Source organism: Podarcis cretensis (assembly GCF_951804945.1).
Source record: "Podarcis cretensis genome assembly, chromosome: 6".
Taxonomy (NCBI): domain Eukaryota; kingdom Metazoa; phylum Chordata; class Lepidosauria; order Squamata; family Lacertidae; genus Podarcis; species Podarcis cretensis.
Window position 1 is genome coordinate 44,179,680 of NC_137175.1, and position 12,038 is coordinate 44,191,717.

The window sequence follows — 12,038 nt, forward strand, 5'->3', positions numbered from 1 at the left end:
CTGCAGTCTTCCCTTTAATTCTGCAATATACTTTCGGATTGATACCTGCCTTTTATGACTAGTCAGCTATAACTATAAAGCATTACTTCACAGCTTTAAGAGAAAGCCTCCCTCTCCCATCTTCAGCACTGCCAAACGATTATGAATCTGTAATTCTACCGAACCACTTCCTAGGGTGGGACTGACTGGGCTTGCAGCAGCAGGAAATGGGATAAATCCCTTCCTTTAGGAAGAACTGGGCAAATGTTCCTTAGAATTAGTGGAATGGCTCCCACTAGCTTCTCTTCACTTTACACTTTCTTCAGGCCTTACTGTATTTCCTCTGCAATTTGTAAAACATCTATTATTTACAGCTTAAGTCTGTATTTATGCATTGAAGAAACATCTCCCAAGACTCTCATCAGCCCCAGCCAAGCAGGGATGAGGGGAGCAGAACATCTGGAGGGCACCAGGAATGGCAGAGAAACCTTCAGATTTCATGGTCTTTGTATAAAACCTTTAGACTTGTCCTTTAGACTTAAAAGCACCACAAAAAGAAAGTCAGAAAAACAAGCACTGAAGTTAGTATTTGGGAAATAGGATCAACCTCAACCTGATCAATGCAACATGCTTTGCAAGAGACTTAAGAATTTGGAGGGAGGTAAAAGATCAACTTGGTATATAGTTCTCTGGTCCCCAAGCCATTAGTCGTTGCAGCAAGGGAGGGGGACTCTGATGAGAATGCCCCAAGGGAGCAGAGGAGCCAGCTGGCCAAATCAGGGGAGCCTGAGCCAGCTGTGTCGGAAGGAGGGGGAGAGGGAAAGGGCTGGATGCAAGTCCCATCACCAAGGAGGCACCACTGTTGGCACAGGGATGAACAGTCCCAGCTCCCTATGTCCATACATGCACTTGTTTGTGAGTCCAGTCTTCTTGTTTAGGATAAGAGCTATCCAATGATAGCCTTGCAGGAGGGGCATGCCAGGTGTCGTATCTATGTCTATGCTTTGCCTAGCCATGTATCCTAGACTCTACCACTGCACCTTTAAACTGAGATCCTTGGAACCTGAGCTCATGCTGAGACCATGTACTAGCTTCTTTAACAAAACCTTTGGGATTTCCCGAGCCGAGAGTCTGAGTGTTTCATTGGAGGGTGGGAGCCAGGACAAGAGCCACAATATTCTTCATTGTTGTTTTTTCCTTCCACAAAGAAGTCCATTTGGGCAAACACTTGCATGGCCACAAGCCCAGCCATCTGCTCCCATGGACCCAGCTTGAACAGACTGCACAATCCTGTCCACCTGCCTGGAAGTTCCTACGCACCACCCCAACAGCCAATGCCTCCAGGCATGAATACAGTGCCAGCTGCAAGCAGACACACTCCCTCCCAGGCTGAGCTTTGCATGCAAGCAGAGGAGCGAGAGCAACATCAGAGCTGACCAGATGGGAGGATGCAATGGTGAAAAGAACAGGGAAGGAAAGGGGGAAGTGGTTCTGCAAGAAGAATACAGTGGTACCTTGGTTTACAACCATAATCCGTTCCAGAGGTCCAGTTGTAAACCAAAACAGGTTGTAACCCAAGGCGTTCTTTCGCCAGTGGGTCCTCCCCCCCCCCCAAAAAAAATGGGTTGTAATTCAAAAAAAGGGACATGCACTTCTGGGATTGATGTGGTTGTAATCCAAAACAGTTGTAATCCAAAGCGGTTGCAAACCAAGGTACCACTGTACCCTTCACCTGTGCAAAAGCAGGACCAAATGTACAGAGCAGCATATGAAGATCTCTACTGGCTTATGTACTGAACACTGGCCCTTCAGCTTGAGAAAGAACCCAGCTCTTAACAACAATAACAATAACAACATTGCTGTTCCAGAAATGTTTTTAAAAGGCCATCCATTGTTTTGATGCTTCCATGAAGCAGCTACACAAATAATCATCTTTCCCTGATGAATTGTGTAAAGTTCCTTTTGTCTTCCAGCAGATGTCCCAATAATTACAGGTTCCCAGGAGGTACAGTAGCCTGTGGCTTTTAAAAACCTGACCTTCAACAAGTGAGCCAAAAGGCCTCCTCCTTCTACCACCACCGCACAGGTCTCAGATGTCCTGTGTTGCAGAGGACCTTGTGAATTGTAATTCCTAACGGGCAGGTTCAGATCTGCAGGCACCAGATGCTGGGGGAAAGAGCAGCACAAAGACATACTGGATGGGTCATACTTGAGGGTCAGGTGTAGGGCTGACTGGCAAGTCCGGAATCCCCCAAGTAAAAATAAAAGCTGGGAACTATTGCTCTCCATGATGCCCCCTACAGCCTCCCATTTCGAGAAACTTAATCTAAATCCAAACCATGTGGGCCACAGGGTTTCACTTCTTACATTTAGGGATGTCAGAGGGAGAAATTAGCCATCAACACCTGTGGGCTGGCCATGGAAATGACTTATGCAGGTGCCAATGCCCCAGGCAATACCTTGTAGCCCACTTTTTGGCAAGAGATTCGGCAAAGAGATAACGAGGAATTTTTGTTTGGAAAACATTAAGCATCTGCAACCAAATATACTTTCCTCTCTTGATGGCAATAGGGTCCTTTTCTTCTCATGTTGACTCACACTTTTGTCACCTTATTTTGGAAGCAGCTGACAGTAGTGAAAATAGGCAGGCATAGAATACTGGCAAAACATTCCAACAAAATGTTTCACTTCCATTTGTCAATGAGCTCATTCATCGTTGAGTTCAAAGTACCAGCAAACAGTATAACATTTCCAAGAGAATATATAACCCATCTTAATCACCAGCAACTATCTCCTCTGTGAGTATGTATCAAACAATCTGCTTCGGTCCTTCAATGGCTTCCCACACCACATGGGCAAGTACAAATGAATGGATCAAAAAAATAATCCCATGTGGTGTTAGTCCTGGCAACTAGGAAGAAGAAGGAAATGACTCGCCCACAGATGCACAGAAGTGTACTGCAAAATCAGAGAAGGGCGGGCAGTGGATTCAGCATATGAACAAATTTGTTCAGCTAACATTTGTAGCAGTCTCCTTGCAGACCTTACAGTACAACACAACAGTTTTCTAACCCAAAAGCGATAAAAAACAAAAACAAAAATCTTGTACAGTGTATCATAGAACTGCACTCAAATTCACTTTGCACATCCACTGCCCTGGAGAGCTGACTAATATGGAACACAGCACATTCCTGCGACCTCTCCAAGCTATGCTGTATGTTGTCACTAGGGAATGTTTTAAATCACTGGCCAGCTTCAAAAAATTCAATTTTAGTTTTACAACTTAGAGTATGATGAACTCTACTACAGCTCTGTGCAGAACTCTTATGCATATGCAACAGCACTATGTATGCTTACTCAAGAATAAATTCCTCTGTGTTCAGTGAAGGTTACCAGCAAGTAAGTCTGCAGAGAACTGAAGCCAATGGCTGCAGTCCTAAACACATTTAGAACCCCTTTGCTTCTGCCATACCACCAAAATCCATCCAGGCTTTATCACAAATATTGCAGGAGACCAAGAAAACAGAAAGAAGTTTGACAACAGTGTCATTCTGTACATGCTTCCTTTCTTGTGGCACCATCCTTTGGAGCCACAGTAACTAAGTAGTTGCTATTAAGCACCCTTGTCCTGACATCATATTTTCCATCTTTAGCTGTCAGATCTCACAAACATGACTGCTAGTCCAGGGCAGCCATAGAAAGCCTTTTAGGCTGCAGTCCTGTACACACTTACCTATTCAGCTCATGTGACATGAGGTGTGGGGTGTGGCTGGGGGGGAAATAGCATTGTGGACTGAACTCTGCTGCGACTGCAGACTACAACTCCTATGAAACAGTTAAGACTTTGAGTAGCTGTTGGTTAAGCAGCCCATTTGGAGTCTCCTTACCAGTTTGGATGGCCAGGAGAAAAGAAACAAACAGCTACACCTGCTGAAATCCCCTCTCCTAATCAACAAATAAACCACCCACTCAGCAGAGTGTATGATGACCCCCACTCCATGGTGAGAGGTTAATTCTGTCTTCAAAGGCTTTTTGCCCTCTGCAACAAGCCAGGAGTTCCCCCGACAAGTGGTCAACAACCACCAGGCTCATTTCACTTCAGTTTTCCTCCTGCCAAAAGATAACTGGCTCTAAGTGAGTAATGACAAGGGAAAGATTTGAACTGGCAAGCTGAAGGAGCCCCGATGTATTCTGTTCTCACTCTTGGAGGTTTGCAAATTCAAACCCATTTCAGACCTGTTCAACTGTTATAATAATAATGATAATGATAATTATTATTATTATTAAAAATAATAATAATACCCCACCCACCACTCTGGGTGGCTTCCAACAAAGATTGAAAATATATTAAAATATCACACATTAAAAACTTCCCTGAACAGAGCTGCCTTCAGATAATAATAATAATAATTTATTATTTGTACCCCGCCCATCTGGCTGGGTCTCCCCAGCCACTCTGGACGGCTTCCATAAAAACCAAAAATACACTAAAATATCACAGATTAAAAACTTCCCTGAACAGGGCTGCCTTAAGATGTCTTCTGAATGTCAGGTAGTTATTTATTGCTTTGACATCTGATGGGAGGGCGTTCCACAGGGCAGGCGCCACGACCGAGAAGGCCCTCTGCCTGGACCTCAGCGTCCGGGCAGAACGATGGAGGTGGAGACGCTCCTTCAGGTATACTGGGCCGAGGCCGTTTAGGGCTTTAAAGGTCAACACCAACACTTTGAAATGTGCTCGGAAACGTACTGGGAGCCAATGTAGGTCTTTCAAGACCGGTGTTATGTGGTCTCGGCGGCCGCCCCCAGTCACCAGTCTAGCTGCCGCATTCTGGATTAGTTGTAGTTTCCGAGTCACCTTCAAAGGTAGCCCCACGTAGAGCGCATTGCAGTAGTCCAAGCGGGAGATAACTAGAGCATGCACCACTCTGGCGAGACAGTCCACAGGCAGGTAGGGTCTCAGCCTGCGTACCAGGTGGAGTTGGTATTGACCTGCGCCTCCATGGACAGCTGTGAGTCCAAAATGACTCCCAGGCTGCGCACCTGGTCCTTCAGGGGCACAGTTACCCTATTCAGGACCAGGGAGTCCTCCACACCAGCCCGCCCCCTGTCCCCCAAAAACAGTACTTCTGTCTTGTCAGGATTCAACCTCAATCCATTAGCCGCCATCCATCCTCCAACCGCCTCCACGCACTCACACAGGACCTTCACCGCCTTCACTGGTTCTGATTTGAAAGGGAGGTAGAGCTGGGTATCATCTGCATATTGATGAACACCCAGTCCAAACCCCCTGATGATCTCTCCCAGCGGCTTCATATAGATGTTAAAGAGCATGGGGGAGAGGACGGAACCTTGAGGCACCCCACAAGTGAGGGCCCATGGGTCTGAACACTCATCCCCCACCACCACTTTCTGAACACGGCCCAGGAGGAAGGAGCGAAACCACTGTATAACAGTGCCCCCAGCTCCCAGCCCCTCTAGACGGTCCAGAAGGATGTTATGATCGATTGTATCAAAGGCCGCTGTGAGATCCAGCAGAACTAGGAAACAACTCTCACCTTTGTCCCTAGCTCGCCGGAGATCAACAACCAGCGCGACCAAGGCAGTTTCAGTCCCATGATGAGGCCTGAATCCCGATTGGAAGGGATCCAAATGGTCCGCATCCTCCAGGCGTGCCTGGAGTTGTTCAGCAACCACGCGCTCAATCACCTTGCCCAAGAAAGGAAGATTTGAGACTGGGCGATAGTTGGCCATACTGGCCGGGTCAAAAGATGGTTTTTTAAGAAGCGGTTTAATGACCGCCTCTTTCAGCGGATCTGGGAATGTTCCCTCACAGAGGGAAGCATTCACCACCCCGCAGAGCCCATCGCCCAGCCCTTCCCGGCTTGCTTTTATTAGCCAGGATGGGCAAGGATCCAGGAGACAGGTGGTTGGTTTCACGCGTCCAAGCAGCCTGTCCACATCCTCGGGGGTAACGGATTGAAATTGATTCCATGCAACTTGACCAGACAGAGCTCTAGCACTCTCCCGCCCCGGCACTGCTCCCACGGTGGTGTCTAGCTCCTTCCGAATATGAGTGATTTTATCTGCAAAAAACTTTGCAAAATCGTTGCAGGAGATCTTGGGGTCTTTACAAGGCCCCGGTGGTAAAGGTGGTTCTGTTAAATTACGAGTCTCCTGCTACTATTTTCTGCAGATGCAATAGAGGCGGTGAAGAAAGTCTTCTTCGCCGTCGCTATCGCCACTTGGTAGGCTCAACGTTGAGCTCTAACCTGTGTCCGGTCAGATTCGGAGTGAGTTTTTTGCCACCGACGCTCTAGCCGTCTCAGCGATTGTTTCATCGCCCTCAGCTCCGAAGAAAACCACGGAGCTGTCCGGGCTCCATGCAATCGGAGAGGGCGCTTCGGAGCCAGACAGTCGATAGCCCTGGTTAACTCCGCATTCCAGCGGGCCACCAGGGAATCAGCTGAAAGGCCATCAACATGGGATAAAGCATCCCCTACCACTCTCTGGACGCAGGTGGCAGGTGGCGCTGGTGGCGCTGTGGGTTAAAGCCTCAGCGCCTAGGACTTGCCGATCGAAAGGTCGGTGGTTCGAATCCCTGCGGCGGGGTGCGCTCCCGCTGCTCGGTCCCAGCGCCTGCCAACCTAGCAGTTCGAAAGCACCTCCGGGTGCAAGTAGATAAATAGGGACCGCTTACCAGCGGGAAGGTAAACGGCGTTTCCGTGTGCGGCTCTGGCTCGCCAGAGCAGCGATGTCACGCTGGCCACGTGACCCGGAAGTGTTCTCCGGACAGCGCTGGCCCCTGGCCTCTTAAGTGAGATGGGCACACAACCCCAGAGTCTGTCAAGACTGGCCCGTACGGGCAGGGGTACCTTTACCTTTACCTTTACCACTCTCTGGAAACCATTTGGATCCATTAAGTGGCGGGGGCGGACCATCCGAATTGGTCCCACCTCCCTGCAGAGGGGAAGGGTCGCGGAGAAGTCCAGTTGCACCAGGAAGTGATCTGACCATGGCATTTCTTTTGTTTCACTTTTACTTAGTGTCAGATCACCCACGTCACTAGAGGTGAACACCAGGTCTAAGGCATGTCCATGACTATGAGTTGGGCCAAACTTATTCAGGGACAGCCCCATGGAGGCCATGCTTTCCACGAAGTCCCGAGCAGCCCCTTGTAAGGTCGTGTCGGCATGGATGTTAAAATCTCCTAGGACAACCAAACTAGGTGTCTCCAGGAGAAAATCTGCCACGACCTGAAGCAGCTCAGACAGGGAGTCCTTGGTGCAGCGGAGAGGTCGGTACACCAAAAGGAATCCTGTACTGCCCCTATTGCCCAACTTCCAGAACATGCACTCAGAAAGCTGGATCTTCCCAGTAGGACGCCTGGTGCAAGCTAGTGACTTCCTAAAAATCACTGCAACCCCCCCCTCCCCGCCCACATGACCTGGGTTGCTGTGCGTAAGAGAAACCTGGTGGGCAAGCAGCAGCAGCAGATGTCTTCTGAATGTCAGGTAGTTGTTTATCTCTTTGACATCTGATGGGAGGGCATTCCACAGGGCAGGCGCCACTACTGAGAAGGCCCTCTGCCTGGTTCCCTGTAGCTTTGGTTCTCACAACTGTTATGGCTTGCTGCACACAGAAACCTGGGGATGGCAGTTCTATGAAGGGGGCTGTGGATTTTCAGTATTTGTCAGCACCTTCACAAATACCTTGACAAGGCTAAAAGGCCCAGAGTTTCGGGGTGGGGTGGGGGAAAGCCATGAGAGGAAGGGAGTTCAAACTAGGGCCTGCTGAACTCCATTTCAACTCTCTTCAGACTCCAAATCATCTTCTCAGCATGTAGAAACCAAGCAGAAACTGAGGTCATAAATCAGTAGCTTAATTAATATATTTGTTAGGACCAACTGCAAAGTCACAAAGGGTTGAGCAAGCATTTAAGTCCATCAGAAGGGAGTGACAAGCTGGAAACTTTGCTCCCTTCTTTGTCATTTTTCAATGGAGCCTAATAATAGCATGAACAGTAGTGTAATGAAAATAATGCCATTATTATGCCATTGCTCACTGTCCCATGCAGCTTTCCCTCCCACTTCAGAGGGTCCATATGAAAAAGAAGACCTGCAACAACTATTAGATTTTTTGACACACAGACACACCTGCCCTGGGACCCGCAAATTTAATCTCAGGGTGGATGTTGATGTGGGCAGATCCCTGGCTGTGCTCAAGCTACCCTTGTGACCTCTGTGCCTACCTTCTTGGAAGCCTGTTGCTCTTCTACCAACAAAGGCAAACAAGAAATGCCTTCTATCGATGATCCGTCAGGATGACTGAAATACTTACGATTCAGTACCTCCCCTATCAGCAATTCCATCAGAATTTGGAAAGGTCATTTAGCCTGCCCGCCTGCCTCGCATTCTCCCTCACAAATGTACCATATGTAAAACAGGGACAAGAAGCCACCTTCCTTCTCACCGGTTATCTACTTAGATCTGCTCTGACAGACAAGAATTCCCTCCCTCCCTTGTGACTTTGCACAGCACCAAGGCCCTCTGGTCTATATAATAAATACAAATAACCAGCAACAGCAAAGCAAGCCTGGGTTGAGTTACAAAGAGCACTTCAAGGAGAACGCACACTGTGCACATCTCATCACCAAGATCGCATCAGTGGAGGCTGGAGGTGCTCTTTTTTTTTAACACCAGTAAAAAAAATATCTGTCCTGGTCTCTCTTTAAAAGGATGACAAGCCTAAAAGAGAAGATGGGGGGGGGGGGGGGGAATATAAAAGCATCTCATAGATTAAGAATTCAAAAAGCTCCTTACCATTCCTGACAGCTGCTATCATTCTGCCTTTTAATAAGCATACTGTGAACGTCACAGTTTCCACAACCAAGCCTAACTGGCAGACGGCAATGGTGGGTGGGAGGGGGGGGGGAGATACAGCCACGCAGAAAGATAGTTTTGATAAGACTGGTGGGGCTGAAGTGGGATGTTTGTCCTCTGCCTGGAAGGGCAAAAGCACCTTTGCTCTCTCCAGCTTAAAAAGCATAACAAAAAAAAGGAAGATGGGAGGACGGGCAAAGAGGGGACGGCACTGTTTCCTAAACATTCAGACGAGGAAAAGGTATTCTAGTCACAAGGAAGGACTGGTCAGGATGTCACCTCTGGGTGTCACAGAATTTAGGTCCCCCTCCATATGCACAGCCCACAACACAGCAAGGGACTGCTTCCCTAAGAAATTATTCTCCACAGCTGCTGGGGTGAGAGTGAAGAAGTCACATGGGTGTGGTCAATCACATGGGATTTTCCCCCACCCGTCACTCCAGCAGGAATGCTCAGAGAAGATATGCATAGCCCATGCGGCTTTTTATTTTATGTACTTAATAAGAATAAGAATAATTTTATTATCCATACCCCACCCATCCAGCTGGGTCACCCCTTAAGCAGCCACTGTTAAAGCAGATTTATATCCTGCCCTCCTAGCATACAGTCATACCTTGGGTTGAATGTGCTTCAGGTTGAGTGTTTTCAAGTTACGCTCTGTGGCAACCCGGAAGTTACAAAGCATGTTACTTCCGGGTTTCGCCACTGTGCATATGCAGACGCTAAAAATGACGTCACGTGCATGAGCGGAAGTGGCAAAACGCGACCCGTGCACGTGCAGACATGCAGTCACATCTTACGTTCTATTCAGGATGCAAATGGGGCTCCAGAATGGATCCCGTTTACACCCCGAGGTACCACTGTATTTGCAATATGAAGAAAGGGGTAACAACCACCACAGGAGCTGTTCAGAATACAATAACTACAGCAAAAGCAAGAAAACAGGAGCAGGCAGTAGGCAAGGCATTTAAAAAAAAAAATAAATTTATTTTATTTGTTTATTTCATTTCTATACCGCCTGACAAGCATTTAGCCTGCTGTGTTGATGGCATTTTAGCAGAGCATATTAGGTTATTGTATATGCTGCTCCCAGTAACAGCCAGCATGGTATGGCAGCACCATTCACCTGACCTCCTCACAGCTGAGTCGCCTGCTGATTCCCGTGAAGGAGTGGGCGACTGGTGATGCAGCTGGGTGGCTGGCATGGTGCAAACCCACCAACAGGAACTCCAGGTTAGCTCTTTCAGTGGGTTTGCACTGCACCAACCTCCCCACCACCTCGCCCCCCATTCTCCTTTCCAGCAAACAGGAGTGTGCCACTATCTCATCACCTTGTCTGCTATTGGGAGCAACACAAACAAGCAGCCTAAAACAAAGAGACATGCTGCTAAAAGCTGATCAAGCTGGTAGGCCAAATGTCTGCCAGAATTTTAAAAAAATTATTGATAGGCAGAAGGTCAATATGGACCACCCGAGTTCCACCTTTCAGGTGCAGCCACAGAGAAGGCTCTTTCCTATGTTCCAACTGGTCTTGAACAGCCAGGATTCACACATACTTCCCTGCAATGGGGAAATTGCACCATGGGAAAAGTGGGCATCATGCTGCTAGAAGGTGAAATCCAAGACTCTCTCACTTTACATCCTACATGAGTGCCAGCAGGTATCATGATCCCTGAATCCAGAAGCAATTCAGACACAAAGTTGGAGGCTGTAGATGCATTAGCTGAGGAGCTAGATAAAGTTCAGGGCTCTAAGCAGACAGCTGGAGATCAGGGGACAACTATGACTGAGACTGGCTAACAGAAGACCCCGAAGTACCCTCCAGGACCAGAGCCCAGACCCTCATGGGTGCCTTCTTCCAAAGAACCATATGCCTCCCATCACACTTCACCAGTCCAGCAATATCGGGAGTGTAAAGGCAAAGAATCCCTTGACAGTTAAGTCCAGTCAAAGGCGACTGTGGGGTGTGACGCTCATCTCGCTTTTAGGCCGAGGGAGCCAGTGTTTGTCCACAGACAGCTTTACGGGTCATGTGGCCAGCATGACTAAACCACTTCTGGCGTAATGGAACACCGTAACAGAAACCAGAGCACACAGAAATGCAGGGAGTGCACCAGGAGGGAGGTTATGGAATGAAGGAGGAGTGCCTGTCTTCAGACCGGGGGTTGGGTTTTTAAGGCTCTGAAGTTCTCTTTGACAGGGTGGAGCTTAGAGGTCATCTGGTGACAAAAGCTTAAACAGCCTTTGCCTTTGCCCTGCCTTACCACCTTCTCCATGGGATCTGGCATCAGACCAGACCAGGACATCATGCTTGCAAGCCACACAGCAAAATGTCAAAATGGGCTCTGCCTTGTTCATCAAGACTTGCGTGGAAGTCCTCAAAGGCCCACAACTCATTTCTACCAGCCTGCCCATCCACAGTGCTCCTGCGTAAGAACAACCCAGGAGGTGGTCTGGCAAGCCGCTAGCCCCCCTTGTTCCTGGCAGGCATGTGGGGCGAGCCTGAGAAGATGCTCTTATTCAACGCTGCCCTATTATTTCTCACAATAGCAGGGATTAATTCTCAGAACAAACAGAGCTTTGCCTCCATTCTGAAGTGCAGCGATTTGTTAAACCCAATGCGGTAGTGTACACAGCTGCAAAATACATAATTTCTAATTAATGACTTGTTTTATGGCACTGTGCATACATCAGCTGAAAAGCAGTCCCTGCTCTGAAGAATTTATTCAATGCACACAGATAAAGGGCGAGATGGGGCGGGGAGTCTGGGTTTTGAGGGCACCGAGAGGTAAGTGACTTGCTCACTGTAGTGCAGTAATTCACCTTCAAAGCTAGGGAAAAGCACAGAGATATCAAGACTTCAAGGAGATCCTGGCTGCTGATCCACAATCTTCAAACAATCTTCAATGACTGCATTTATGCGGTGACAGAAGTCTTGGCAGCCGATGCCTTCATTCTTTAAGACACACTCAGACTATATAAGGACCTTACAGCTTCAGTCAGTGCCCTCCATCCTTCCTATATAAGGGCCAAAACAGACATGCAATGCAGGAGATCTGTCAAACAGGATCTCTCATGCTTTTAAAAAAGTCTTAATAATACTCAAGGGCCCTACCGATTTGGATTGGAGGGTTAACCTCTCCCGCTGCACCAATTTTCTGATTAAAATCAGCCCCC

The 12,038-nt window shown here is 48.1% G+C and overlaps 1 protein-coding gene across 8 annotated transcripts in view; it reads right to left on the reverse strand.

Moving 5' to 3' along the window:
• The window catches only part of ATP2B4 (ATPase plasma membrane Ca2+ transporting 4), a 166,996-nt gene that overhangs the window by 137,955 nt on the left and 17,003 nt on the right, over positions 1-12,038 (reverse strand). The window lies entirely within an intron of this gene.